Below are 12,481 nucleotides of genomic sequence, written 5' to 3'. Positions count from 1 at the left end.
GTAATTAAAATAAGGAGGTAAATTTACATAAAAGGACTCTAATGAACTCCTAGATTTAGTTCACAGTCAAGAAATAATAAATTTAGACTCATAAGTGAAGCAGGGTTAAATAGGATTAAATGCTTGGGGGCTTGCCTTGCCTTTCCTCGAGCTCTGTAGCCTTAATGGGACCTTCAGGGAAACTTCTCGACCTTGTTCAGCTCGTGATCACGCATTTGTTCAGCTCACACAGGGTCTCGACGAACTCCACCTCCAGAGGCTCCAATCTACACGATATGATGCAATGGATGATATTAAAACAAAATAACCATCATCTAATTTTTATAAAGGCTAGATTACTCAATCAAGGGCTTCCAATATTTTCCTATAACAAGAGTTGTTTAATTAACCAAATACAAACTATAAAACAATTGAATAGTATTTATCCTAAATCTTAATAAAGTAACTATAAAATAACTTGTAGCCTTCAATTTTATATGTTTTGATTTTAACTATTAAGGAGTTAACTAAATGAATTAAATCCTAATTTTAAAAGGGGTTCAAATAAAAGAGTAAAAACTATTTTTCCTAAGGCCTTAATGATTTTTCATGCATCACACATAAAAAGGATGAAGTCAACAAGTTTTGTACAATTACTTATGAATTATGCAAAATAAATCCTTTTGAAATGCATTTGAAAAACTAAACTGAGCAAACTTTTCGCAAAACTCCCTAGCCTTCTTCCTATTCATGCTTGCAGTCCCTGAACACTCTACATTGTGCTCCGAGCCTTAATCGAGGCTCGGCAGCATTGACTGACGGAGAACTCGCTATCGGCGAGCTTCTCCAACGACAAGACCTGCACGGTTAGACTTTTCATGTCACGACACATCAACTGGTGGACTCATCGTCAAGGGCAATCACCAGATGGCAATCCGCAACGGTGACGGCCGGTAGCGCTGACACTCAATCAAGGCGGTGAAACAGGACGCACAGCAAGCCAGTGGCTAAACCACGATGAGGCTCAGCTCTAAAGCACCTATGGGAGCTCGCACACCAGGTCTCCCCGCTATCTCACCAATGCTTGAACTCGTTAGCAGCCATGGCCGTGGTGCGCCTTGGCTAAGGTTTGGCGTTCCGGCCAAACCTACACGAGCATGAGCATCTACAAGCTCATGTTGTGAAGATATGCACATACTCAGCTCGAGCAGAGAGGGCCAGGAAGAGGGTTCTCGCTGTTTATTAGTACCGGTTCCAAAATCGTTTTGGAAGTGCCGAGATTAAAAACCTCATCCTTTTGTACCAGGGTAACATATGCATAATTTACTGAAACCAACTAAAATATATACAATTGTCATGAAATCTGCTAACATATATATACAATTTATGAAACTAACTAAATATATACTATTATATATTATAGAGGTAACATTTTGTAGTACGTATGAATTTTGCGCGGCTTGAATTGCTACAAAAAATATAATGTCATGAAGCACCATGGCTGTGCCGGGAAGATGGACTACCTTAATCAGCACACCGACCGCTTCACAAGGCTAGAGGGGCGGTAACAGGTATGCGACCCTTAATCGGTCTCTCGGAAGCAGAGTGACAACGCAAGGGCATGGAACAAATTAGCAGAGGAGAAAGCAGCAAGAAATGCGGAACTAATCACTAAATTTTAGAAGTGTCATCGATGTTAATTAGAAGGACTAAACATGAGCTAATTATAAAACTAATTGCAGAACCCCCATACTAATTCGCGAGACGAATCTATTGAGCCTAATTAATCCATGATTAGCACATGTTTAGCACATTGTCAAATCATGAACTAATTAGGCTTAATAGATTCGTCTCACGAACTAGACTCCATCTGTGCAATGGGTTTTTTTAAATAGTCTATGTTTAATACTTCTAATTAGTATCAAACATCCGAGTGGAGGTGTATCAACTGCGGTCTGCTCCCTTTTCCTATTCGATCCCCAAACACCGAAATTTTAAACTTAGAGAGAGATGGTCAAATCGGCGACCTTCAACGCAGAACTGCAGACGAAGGCAGATGGTGCGCGGCGACTTGACTAGCCACATGGCAGACCAAATGCAATGACACTTTATTAATTACTTATAATATTCCCAGTCGAAAGAAAAATGGAAAAGGAAGGGACGCCGAAACTTCGCTGCCAAATAAAAAAATGAGGCCAATTAAAGCACTCCCTTGCTCGTTTATTTGTCAGATGGTCCAGGTCCTCTCTTGTTTAACAATCCCCCTCTTTCGACTGGCAATCGGTAAATAATTAAGGACAGGGGCGGATCCAAAACAGGACTGCACCCGGGCTAAGTTGCTGAATTACAGCTAAAACAGTTTAATCTTGCCTCATAAACCTCCTTTTATTAGGCTAAATACCACATATGTTAAAGGGACTACATGAGCTCGCCCCGGGCTGCAGCCCGGGCAGCCCGAGCTCTAGATCTGCCCCTGATTAAGGATATGATACACATATGCAAACTATGTCAAGGAAATCCATATCTCACGTCATAATAATCATCCAATGCGTTGGATGCAAGGTGCCGGATGGTGACCAAGTTCGCAGCTCCGGGACGTGCGAAGGGGCACACTGGAACATTGCGAAACTCTTATGCGGTAGTGTTTGTTGTTTCTTTTCACGAGGGTTGCCATGCAAGACTATTGTGAGGCCCAAATCTGATGAATTAGGGGGTGTGACAGCTTGAAATTATAAACTTTGTTTAGATGGAACAAAAAGCTATACATCTCTTTCAAATAAAAAAAGTTACGCACCTAGAACTAAACATACAAAATCAAATTCAGCAACATCAAAGACCGAAGCCCAGACTTGGGGACTGGCCGGACACGCGGAGTCGGGCTGGGAGGTGGTGGCAACGAACGACGCACGGGGGCGGCCGCGCTGGAGCCGACTGGACGCGCAGGGCCGTGCGAGCGCGGCAGCGGCAGACCGCGTTGCAGGAGGTTGAAGATGACCTAATTAACGTGTGGATCCCACACGCCAGCGGCTGGACAAAGGAGAAGAGATGGAAGGCAGGGCACCATGATCATTTTTCATGCTCGTTTCAAGCTGGCGTGATGACGTGGCATGACATGTTAGAAAAATGATAAAATGAGTAGTTGGTGGCAAATTATAGAAGTCATTCTTATAATAGCAAATAAAGGATGCCATCCGTAAAAATGATAAATAATTAAATATTCCTGCACTTGGCGGGTGGAGCCTGAGCGTGTGTAGTCTTTTAAATTTTCGTTTGCTTTCCTGTCGACGCTCCGCTGAGAGTCCGTGCCGTTCGTTCCAAATTAAAAAAAAACTCGCAAAACGATAGTTTATTTGACCGCCTAGAACAGAACATTGTGGACATGCAGTGGATATTGAAAATTGATGGGTACGTTTAGTATGTATATCTCGAACAAAAATTTTATATAGATGAAGCATAAGTTTATTTTCGAGACGGAAGGAAGGTTCTTTAGTCCCGGGTATTCACCTGGGACTAAAGACCTCCATTAGTACCGATTGGTTTTACCAATCGAAACTGAAGTGGGTACGTGCATGCGCCTGCATGGCGCAGGCACATACCCCTTTAGTACTTAAGACTTTTTTTAAATTCTTTTTCATATTAATATTGTATGCAAGTCATATTAGTATTGTATGCAAGTCGTATATATATTTCATGGCAATAGTATATATACACACACACTTCTTAGTATATTATATAAATCAAACTAGTATTTATACAATTACTATATATACAATAATTTGTCCACTTCATTCCTAGGATCCTCCCATCATGGTGTTGCTCGGTGCATCTATTGAACATCCGTCGTTTAAAAATTCTCCCTCTGGATTTATCACCTCGTCCACCAAGAATCCTATGAGACCTTCACATGTTGCCAAAATTCTCTCTTTCTCCAAGAGTTTTTGTTGAATTTTAAACATCTGTAATTTGGAAATATGTGAATGTTACACGAATAATTAAATATAAGGAGCTAGAAAATAATTAATTATTAATAGTTTTATCTTACATACATTTATATCATGCAACGACAACACCTTGGGTCCCACAAAATTGTGCATGTGCCCACACAGACGTAATATCCATATAGATTATTGCCTTGTTCCTGTCTCAAACACTTTAGTGGAAAAAAGCAAGTTATGAAATATTCGTGTTATAGAATGTACAAAATGTTCAAACTTCATACGTATCGGGAAGTCTATTCTGATTGTAAGTTTTTCTTTGAATGGACCACGGTGATTCTTAAGGAATCATTTCCATGTGCTGCAGATTAAAATAATGAATGATACACTGTTAAGTAAAAATTTAGAAAACAAACTTTTGCATATAGATAAAGATCTAGAATTATTATGAGTTTAGCATGTCTTGAATGTCTTGGTACTTCTTCGGTGGTTTCTTCAATGATTCGAACATAATGACGTGGCTTCTATCAATCATAATTATTATGAGGATCCAGTGAAAAATACGTACATAAATGTTCATATTAGAGCTAACTAACATTAATTAGGTAAGGAAAAAGAAAACAAAAATAGACGGTACCCACACTTACTTAAAGTTGTATGGCAGTAGCATGTAACTCTTGTAATGTTGTTTGTCCAAGAAATTATATACTGCCTTCAATATTTTCTTTGGTTGATCCCATATCGGCTTGTAGTTAACGAGCGATGGATCCATGAAGCTAACATTGAAGTACGATTCTTTGTGACACCTCTGAATTAGCATCCTACATAAAATAGAAAACGAAATTAGTAGGGCAACGCACACATAAAAAATAATGATATGAGCCAAAATTTACATATAGATAAACAGACACTTACAAAACCCAGACGTTGATGAGAAAGATGTCAAGAGCATCCTGATGGTACACTTCATATATATCCTTGAATTCCATCCACAAAACTTTCTCACCTTCGCCGAAAAATCAATCGGTTTAACCCGAAGACCGAACATGAGCCTCTCATTGGCAGACTACTTCATGTACCATTCATGGAATTCGTACAGCTTCGTGGATAGCTTCTGTACCAATTCAGGACTTACTAGAGGCTTCCCTAACTTAAAGGGCCATTTAGCTACAACTAGCTCTAGAGTTGGCAGTTCAACTTACCCTAGAACTTCAGGAAGAGACATACCTGTATCTTGCATAAACCCAATGACATGGATTTGTTGTTCTAAGGCATTGCTGCTATAGTTTGAGCGTCTTTATCTGCTAGATCCCCAAGCCGGGGGATAGTACGACTTGAAGATGACGTTCCTCGCCATTTTTTCTTCTCATCATCCTTAACTAACGTCCGGTCGTAGTTCGATAGTAGAGCCTTCTTGTTTTCTTTTGACATGCCAATAAAAAATTTTAATTTTGCTGGATCTACTGGCTTTGGCTCCATCTCCTTTGCTTTTCTTTCTTTAGCGCATTTTTTTAAGAACTCCTTTCAAGTTGCTTGGGATATCTCCCGAAATTCCTCTGTAGTCATATCGGTCGGTAGCTTCTCAATGGGTTCAAACTTCTTTGTTTTCTTTTGCTGCCTTGGCTTGGAAGGCGGTGGTCGCGACTTCTTCAGAGGTGCTGCAGGTTCCTTGCTCACTGTGGGTCTTAGTCCCGGCGACTATGATCGGGAGGGGTGTTGTTGTCGTCGTCGCTCGCACCACCAGGATTCGATGGAGATGGAGACGGTGATCGAGCAGGATGCGATGGTCCCGATGGTGTTGACGGTCCTGGAGCAGGATGTGCTGGAGATGACGATCTTGAGCTTTAAGGAGATGGTCGATGTGGGGGATCTACGGGGAGCAATGATGCCTCCGTGCTGGGGATGATGATGTAGCATTTGAGCCATAAAACGATCCCGTGAAGTGCATCTTCTAATGTCCTTTCCCCGTCACCTCCCAAGAGGTCGAGCTCTAGGCCTTCATATTGATTATCAACAATCTGTTCTAGGGTGATGCTAGCATAGTCAGGTGGAATCTCCATGCCATGGTTTGTCTGCCCTGGCAAGATTGGTAAAACACTCCCAAACACCACCTGTACATATAGGAGAAATAAAGAAGTTATTAAACTCCCGAGGTGTGGATCAATTGAGAAGATTGCATAAATTATATATATGTATACCTTAATAGTGATGTTGCTAAACGGTCTATGCAGCTCACATGAGGTGTGTTGAGTGATTTCATCCACAGGGTACCATTGGTCGTCCATGAGTAATCTTGGCATCTGCTCATCAGGGACCCCTATAGAAGCATAGCTGCTTCGCCGTTGAAAAGGGCTGACGACGTTTGGATCCGATGGTGCTCCAGATTGGGCCATCTCGGCAACTGCTAGGGCCACTCGATGATTTATTTTCTCCTACATTCTTATTTCTTGTAAATGCACTTTGGCTTCTAACATGCGCCGTCAGCTCTCCTCTTGTTGTTCCTTTCTTCACTTGCGTCTTCTGTACGAGTCGATGTCCCTTCGAAAAGCGTACTTCCATGGAATGACCCCGTAGCCTCGGCAACGTCCTGGGTGCTTAGGATTCCCAAGCGCCAATGTGAGCTCATAATTCTCTCTATCCACCTTCAACCTCCCAGCTTTAGCATCTTCAATATTTTTGATAAGCCTTTTGGCCTTTTGATGTATTGTTTCATTGAAGATAAGTGTCCCATCCTCTTGGCTCAGGTTACCTCCATAAGCGTAATACCAATTTTTTGATCGATCGGGCTAGTCAATAGTTGCTGGTACGATACCTCGATCGATTAGGTCATGATCCATCTTGCGCCATCTGGGAATTGCAGTGATGTAACCATCTCGCCCTAGACGATGATGGTACTCCTTGTGAGCATTGGCAACGTTGACGCAAACTTTACTCACACTCCCTTCGCTCATCTTGTATTCAACAAATGAGTTACAGTGGTCCCTTAACTTTGGCCACTCATTGAAATCTGGAGTTCGTCCTTTCTTGATAAAGTTGGCATCCAGCATCTTCTTGAATGTGTGGAATTGGGTTGCCATCTTCTTCAACGTCCACTCTTTCACATCTTTTTCTTCGACACCTACGGGAAGTGTGAAGTGTTTCTTGACATCTGCTCACAACATATCCTTTTTGTGTCTGCGGGAGCGCGTATGGATTAGTTACTTTACCCTTCCATTCTTTGATGCTGATGGGCGCGTTGTCCCTCACAATTGTCCCGATCCGACTCACGTACTTTCTAGCCACGTGTTCGGGAGCAATCGGTTTGCCCTCTTCTGTCACTTCCGTGATGTGAAGCCTTCCCTATATTATCTTTGTACGACGTCGGGGCTTATTTTGCTTCGTCGATCCAGAGGGCTAACAGTTCAAGATTCATTAATTAATACATAATAATAATGAATATGAAATTATAGATGGGGTAAAATAATAAAAATGATATATACCTCGCCGGAACCTTCCGTCACGGCAAGGTTTTTGCTCGGGCTCGGGCTCTTCATTGCCATCACTGGACATGTTGAGGAACATGTCCACCTAGCTACCCTCTTCGTCAGTGTACGTTACGGGCACGTTGGAGCCACTACCACCAGCAATAATCTGCTCCATTAAATACATTGCATTCTCTTCGTCTGCCATCTCAACTACTTTAAACACACATGAAATCATAGATACATTAAATTAAAAATTGTATCAAGTAGTACAATTAAGGTGTAAATATGAAATCATAGAACAAACATGAAATAAAAGAAATTGATTGAAATATACACATGAAACCATACATTAAATTATATATAAAACACCTCAAACAAATTTATTACATGAAATTTACATGAAAACTTACATTAAAACTTACAAGATATTTAACACTAAAAAATCACGCAATTATATACAACACCTCTACTTGTATATTGTCATAAAAAATATCCTTAAATAATATATACAACACCTCTACCAAATTTCTACTAAATTATACTATTTTTCTAAGCATTTCTACAAATTTCTACTAATTATCTAAGCATTTATACTAAATTATACTAATGTACTAAAAATTATACTAAATGTACACTAAATTATACTAAGCATTTATACTAAATTAGACTAAGCATTTATACTAATTAATTCTAAGCATTTCTACAAATTTCTACTAATTTTCTAATCAGTTATACTAAATTATAATAATGTACTAAAAATTATACTAAATGTATAGTAGATTATACTAAGCATTTATACTAAATTATACTAAGAATTTATACTAAATAATTCTAAGCATTTCTACAAATTTCTACTAATTTTCTAAACATTTATACTTACAATCTACTAATTTAAACTAATTTTCTAATTATATAAAACAGTAAAAGCCAGGGCCCTTGCGTTACCAAGAGCCTCGGCGGAGCGCGCGGTTCGGGGGCGAGGAAGGGGGGCCGGAATGTACCGGCCAGCGGGGACACGACGAGGCGGGCGACAACGCGGCAACGACAGCCTGGGACGGGGCAACAGCGTGGCCGGCATGGTGACGGCAGGCAGCCGAGATGGGGCGACGGCGTGGGCGAGATGATGGAGGCTGGGGCAGGCGTGACGGCGCGGGCAACGGGGCGGCGGACGGGCGCGGAGACGAAGGGGCCATGACGGATCTTGGGAGTGAGGGAGATGAGGCAGCCGAGGAGACGAGTGGGCCTATATAACCCCCCTCCCCCTAGTCCTAGGTTGAGTTTGCAACCGGGACTAATTTAGTCCCTGTTGTAAAGTCCACCCGGGACTAGAGGGCCCCTCTTTAGTCCCGGTTGCAATTTGCAACCGGGAATTAAGGGTGCTTTTCGCGTACGACTAAAGACAATTTACATGAAAATTACACCATTCAACATTCATAAAAAACACTAAAGATACATATAAAGATTACACTCATGACAAGACAATAAAGATACATATACACTAAAGATTATCTACGCTCCATAGTGGACTTCATGAAGTCAATTATCGTAAAATAATGGTAAAATATAGCAGAATGTTTGTACTCCAAGCCATCTCTGCACTTAACTCAATCTTCTCCGAAGTCTATCGAGAGTCACCTCCACATATCCAGTACCAGAAAATAATGGTACAACAGAAGATCTTCGAGTCCATATACTCGGGCTGAATATCATAAATGAATCTTAAAATAATTATCCAAACGTCTTTTGGAGCAAGTGCCACATTCTCATAATAGAAGTATGGTGACACACACAATAGCCTGTCCAGACAAAAGATCTGTTCACTGAGCATGGCCCATGGTGGCAAGCGAAAACCAACCAAAAGCCGCTAGGTCAAGGTTAGTGAACAGATCTTTGCCTGAAGAGAATATTGGGCCAGCATATTTCTATTATGAGAATTAGGCTCCAAAAGGTGTCTGGATTCTTTTATGATATTCAGCCCGAGTTTGTGGACTCGAAGCTATTCTGTTCTACCATTATTTTTTGGTACTGGAGGAGCGGAGGTGACTCTCCATAGACTTCGGAGAAGATTGAGTTATGTGTAGAGAATAGCGTAAGCACATTTATGCCATATGCAGACACTGTTAACTGGGATTGGAGGAACAAAGATGGTACATCAATTACCGGTCCATCTGCATCGTATTACGTGGAAAATGAACATAGGGCTTCATATAAGATTATTGTTTATAGTATTTAATACTTGCATTAAACATGAGATATATAAATTATTGGTCAAATAATACAATTATTGTTAAATTGCAGTGACATAAAAAATTGTAGCAATGACCAAATTCTATTTTCTTACACCTCTAATTTATTTACCTTAATTTTATTGCAATGACTAAATATTAAAAACACATTTACTCTATTTTTTTCTCATACATAATATTGCTCAAGTTATTTTAACTAATACAAATCATATATAACAAGAAACTCATCCATCAAATTCTAGCTCAAAAATATGTATAAATACAAATCCTCTCCATTCTCCCTCATTCTAAAAAACTCATTTTTCTCCCTCTCTAAAGCATAAAATAAAGCATAATAACAATAAATGAAGGAAGGATGAAGTAGCTAACCTTCACAACACTTTGGATGAGTGCAATCCCCATGGAAATGAGGAAAAAAAATTTGGGCAGCACCTCCCCTAAGGTTGCTTGCTCGCCATGGAGAGGAGGCCAAGTGTCTCTGGTGGAGTGGAGTGGCTCAGGCTGGGGGAGAAAGAAAAGCTCTCGGTTTGGTAATTTTATAGAGGAGGAGATTTTGTCCTGGTTGAAAATTCCAACCGGGATTAAATACCACCCCTTTTGTCCCGGTTGATGATTTTGTCCTGGTTGGAAATTCCAACCGGAACAAAAGACCCCTCTATCCCGGTTGGAATTGCCAACCGGGACTAAACCTTTTGTCCCGGTTGGAGTTTCCAACTGGGACAAAAGGGTGGGACCGTCGGTGTGATAGTTCTAGCCGTTACAACCGGGACTAAAGCTCCCCCCTATGGTGACTTCGGTGGCATATTTTTGATCCGGGAGTAAAGCTATTTTAATCACAGGTCTAGTGTTAACCGGGACTAAAGGGTTTGGATGGAAAGTCAATTCTCTAGTGTTACCTCACATGCTGGCACTGCCCCGTCATCAGGGGTGGGCTCGGTGCATGCATGAGCAGTACGTGGGTTGTTCTTGTATGCATTGATCGCCAACAGAGAGAGGCACGGACAAGTAGTCCGTACCTGTGTTTGAGTTAAACAATGAGACGCGAGTGAGAGGAAGGATCAGTAGAATACTTAGCTAGCAGTGTTCAAATCGATCGGTCGTGGCCGCATTCATCTTTTTTTTGTTAGAGGTAGAAAGAGAATTATCATTAGGCTTGCCCAGGCTCCGTTCGAGCCTTGGGTCCACCACTGCCCGTGATACACTACACAGCTGATAGAAATGAAGAAACAGGCCGTACTGGGTATAGCTCTAGAGCTGTGTAGAGAAGGAATGAGAAAATGAGGTGGCAAATACTCCCTCCGTCTAGATTATAGGTCATTTTGTGTTTCCTAGATAGATTCATAGTTCTTAGTATATATTTAGGCATAGCATAACAAAATCTATAAATTTAAAAATATCAAAATAATTTATAATTTGGAACGGAGGGAGTACCAGCCAAATTCATCACTACTGGCCCACTACTGACCAACAACATATCGATGGGGACTATGTTGATTATCTAAAGGGGTTGGCTTTGTTTTCTCTCACAAATGAATCTATGCCTAAGCATGCCCCCCCAAAATTCTAGATGCAGTATTGTCGTTGTCAAGATTAGCGGATCAAGACTAAGACTAGTAAATTTCTATTATGCGCGTAAGGCTTCGGATGGTGGCGTGGGAGACACGGGGTTTAGACTGGTTCGGGCAAGGAAAAGCCCTATGTCCAGTATGAGGAGCTGCTCGTGTTGCCCACGCAGGATCTGTAGTAGGGGTTACAGGAGGGCGAGAGAGGAAGCTGGTCCCAAATCTCTTGAGTGTGTACTGATGCTCTAAAGGAGAGTCTGTGGGTTCTGTTCGCTCGAGAGAGTCCCCTGTCTCAGGGCCCCCGATTCTCCTTTTATAGTGCAAGGAGGACACCGGGGTTACAGGCGAGACCGAGTGTGAGGAGAAGTCAAAGAGATAAGCTGATTAAGTAAAATACAAGGAGAGGGACCAAGTCCCCGTGTCGCCGCCTCCTGCTTCGACCTTCGGCCCCTGTCAGCACGTGCACCGGAGGAGGGCGGCTGCCTCTGGATCCTGTTGACGATCCTCTTGGCGACCGCTGCCGCCAAGCATGATGATGGTGTTCGGTTATGGCAATTGTGCGCGTCGGGGAAGACGACTGACCCCTGTTGTCCTGCTTGCAGCCCGTGGTACACGGACATCGCGTCCCTATCGCCGGATGCGCGGGGCGCGAGAACGGACGGGTCTTCTTCCTGTGCCGGGCAGCGCAGGTCATGAGTGTCCTGTAGCGAATCAGGAGAGCCGCGACCACTGTAGCCTGTGCTGCGCGGTCATGCTTGGGTACTTGTGGCGGGTCACGTTGGGGGCGCGGGTGCCTTTTTGCGTGCCAGAGCCGCGACGCATTTATGGCGAGATCGGCAGGGCCCCCACGAGATCCGCACTCTTATCTTCCAGTCTGCACCCGAGGCGGATACTTGTCTTGTGGGCCCGGATGAGTCCGACCCCTTGTGCCCTGGGTCAGGCGAGACGGAGTCTTGCGGCGAGGGATCGAGCGCTCCCGACCCTGGGACCACGGGTCGGCGAGGCGGAACCTGGCCATCGAGGGGTCGGGGGCGTCCGACCCCGGGGCACTGGGTCGGGCGAGGCGGAGCGGGGCGCTCCCCTCCCGTGTTGGGCCGACGACAGTCTTCACTACCGCAGGTGGGCCTGGGCCTTCATGATTGTTGTTTTAGTGTGCATTAGAGCAACTCCAAGAGTATCCTAAAAACTTCTTCCCCAAAATTATGTATTGGGAGTTCTCCCAAAAAATTTTTTTCCCCAAAAACATATCAGTCCACAGCAGATCGCTAATAAATAGCCCCCAATATTTCAAACAC

Source organism: Setaria viridis, chromosome 2 (assembly GCF_005286985.2).
Source record: "Setaria viridis chromosome 2, Setaria_viridis_v4.0, whole genome shotgun sequence".
In the NCBI taxonomy this organism is placed as follows: domain Eukaryota; kingdom Viridiplantae; phylum Streptophyta; class Magnoliopsida; order Poales; family Poaceae; genus Setaria; species Setaria viridis.
This window is presented reverse-complemented; position numbering follows the sequence as displayed.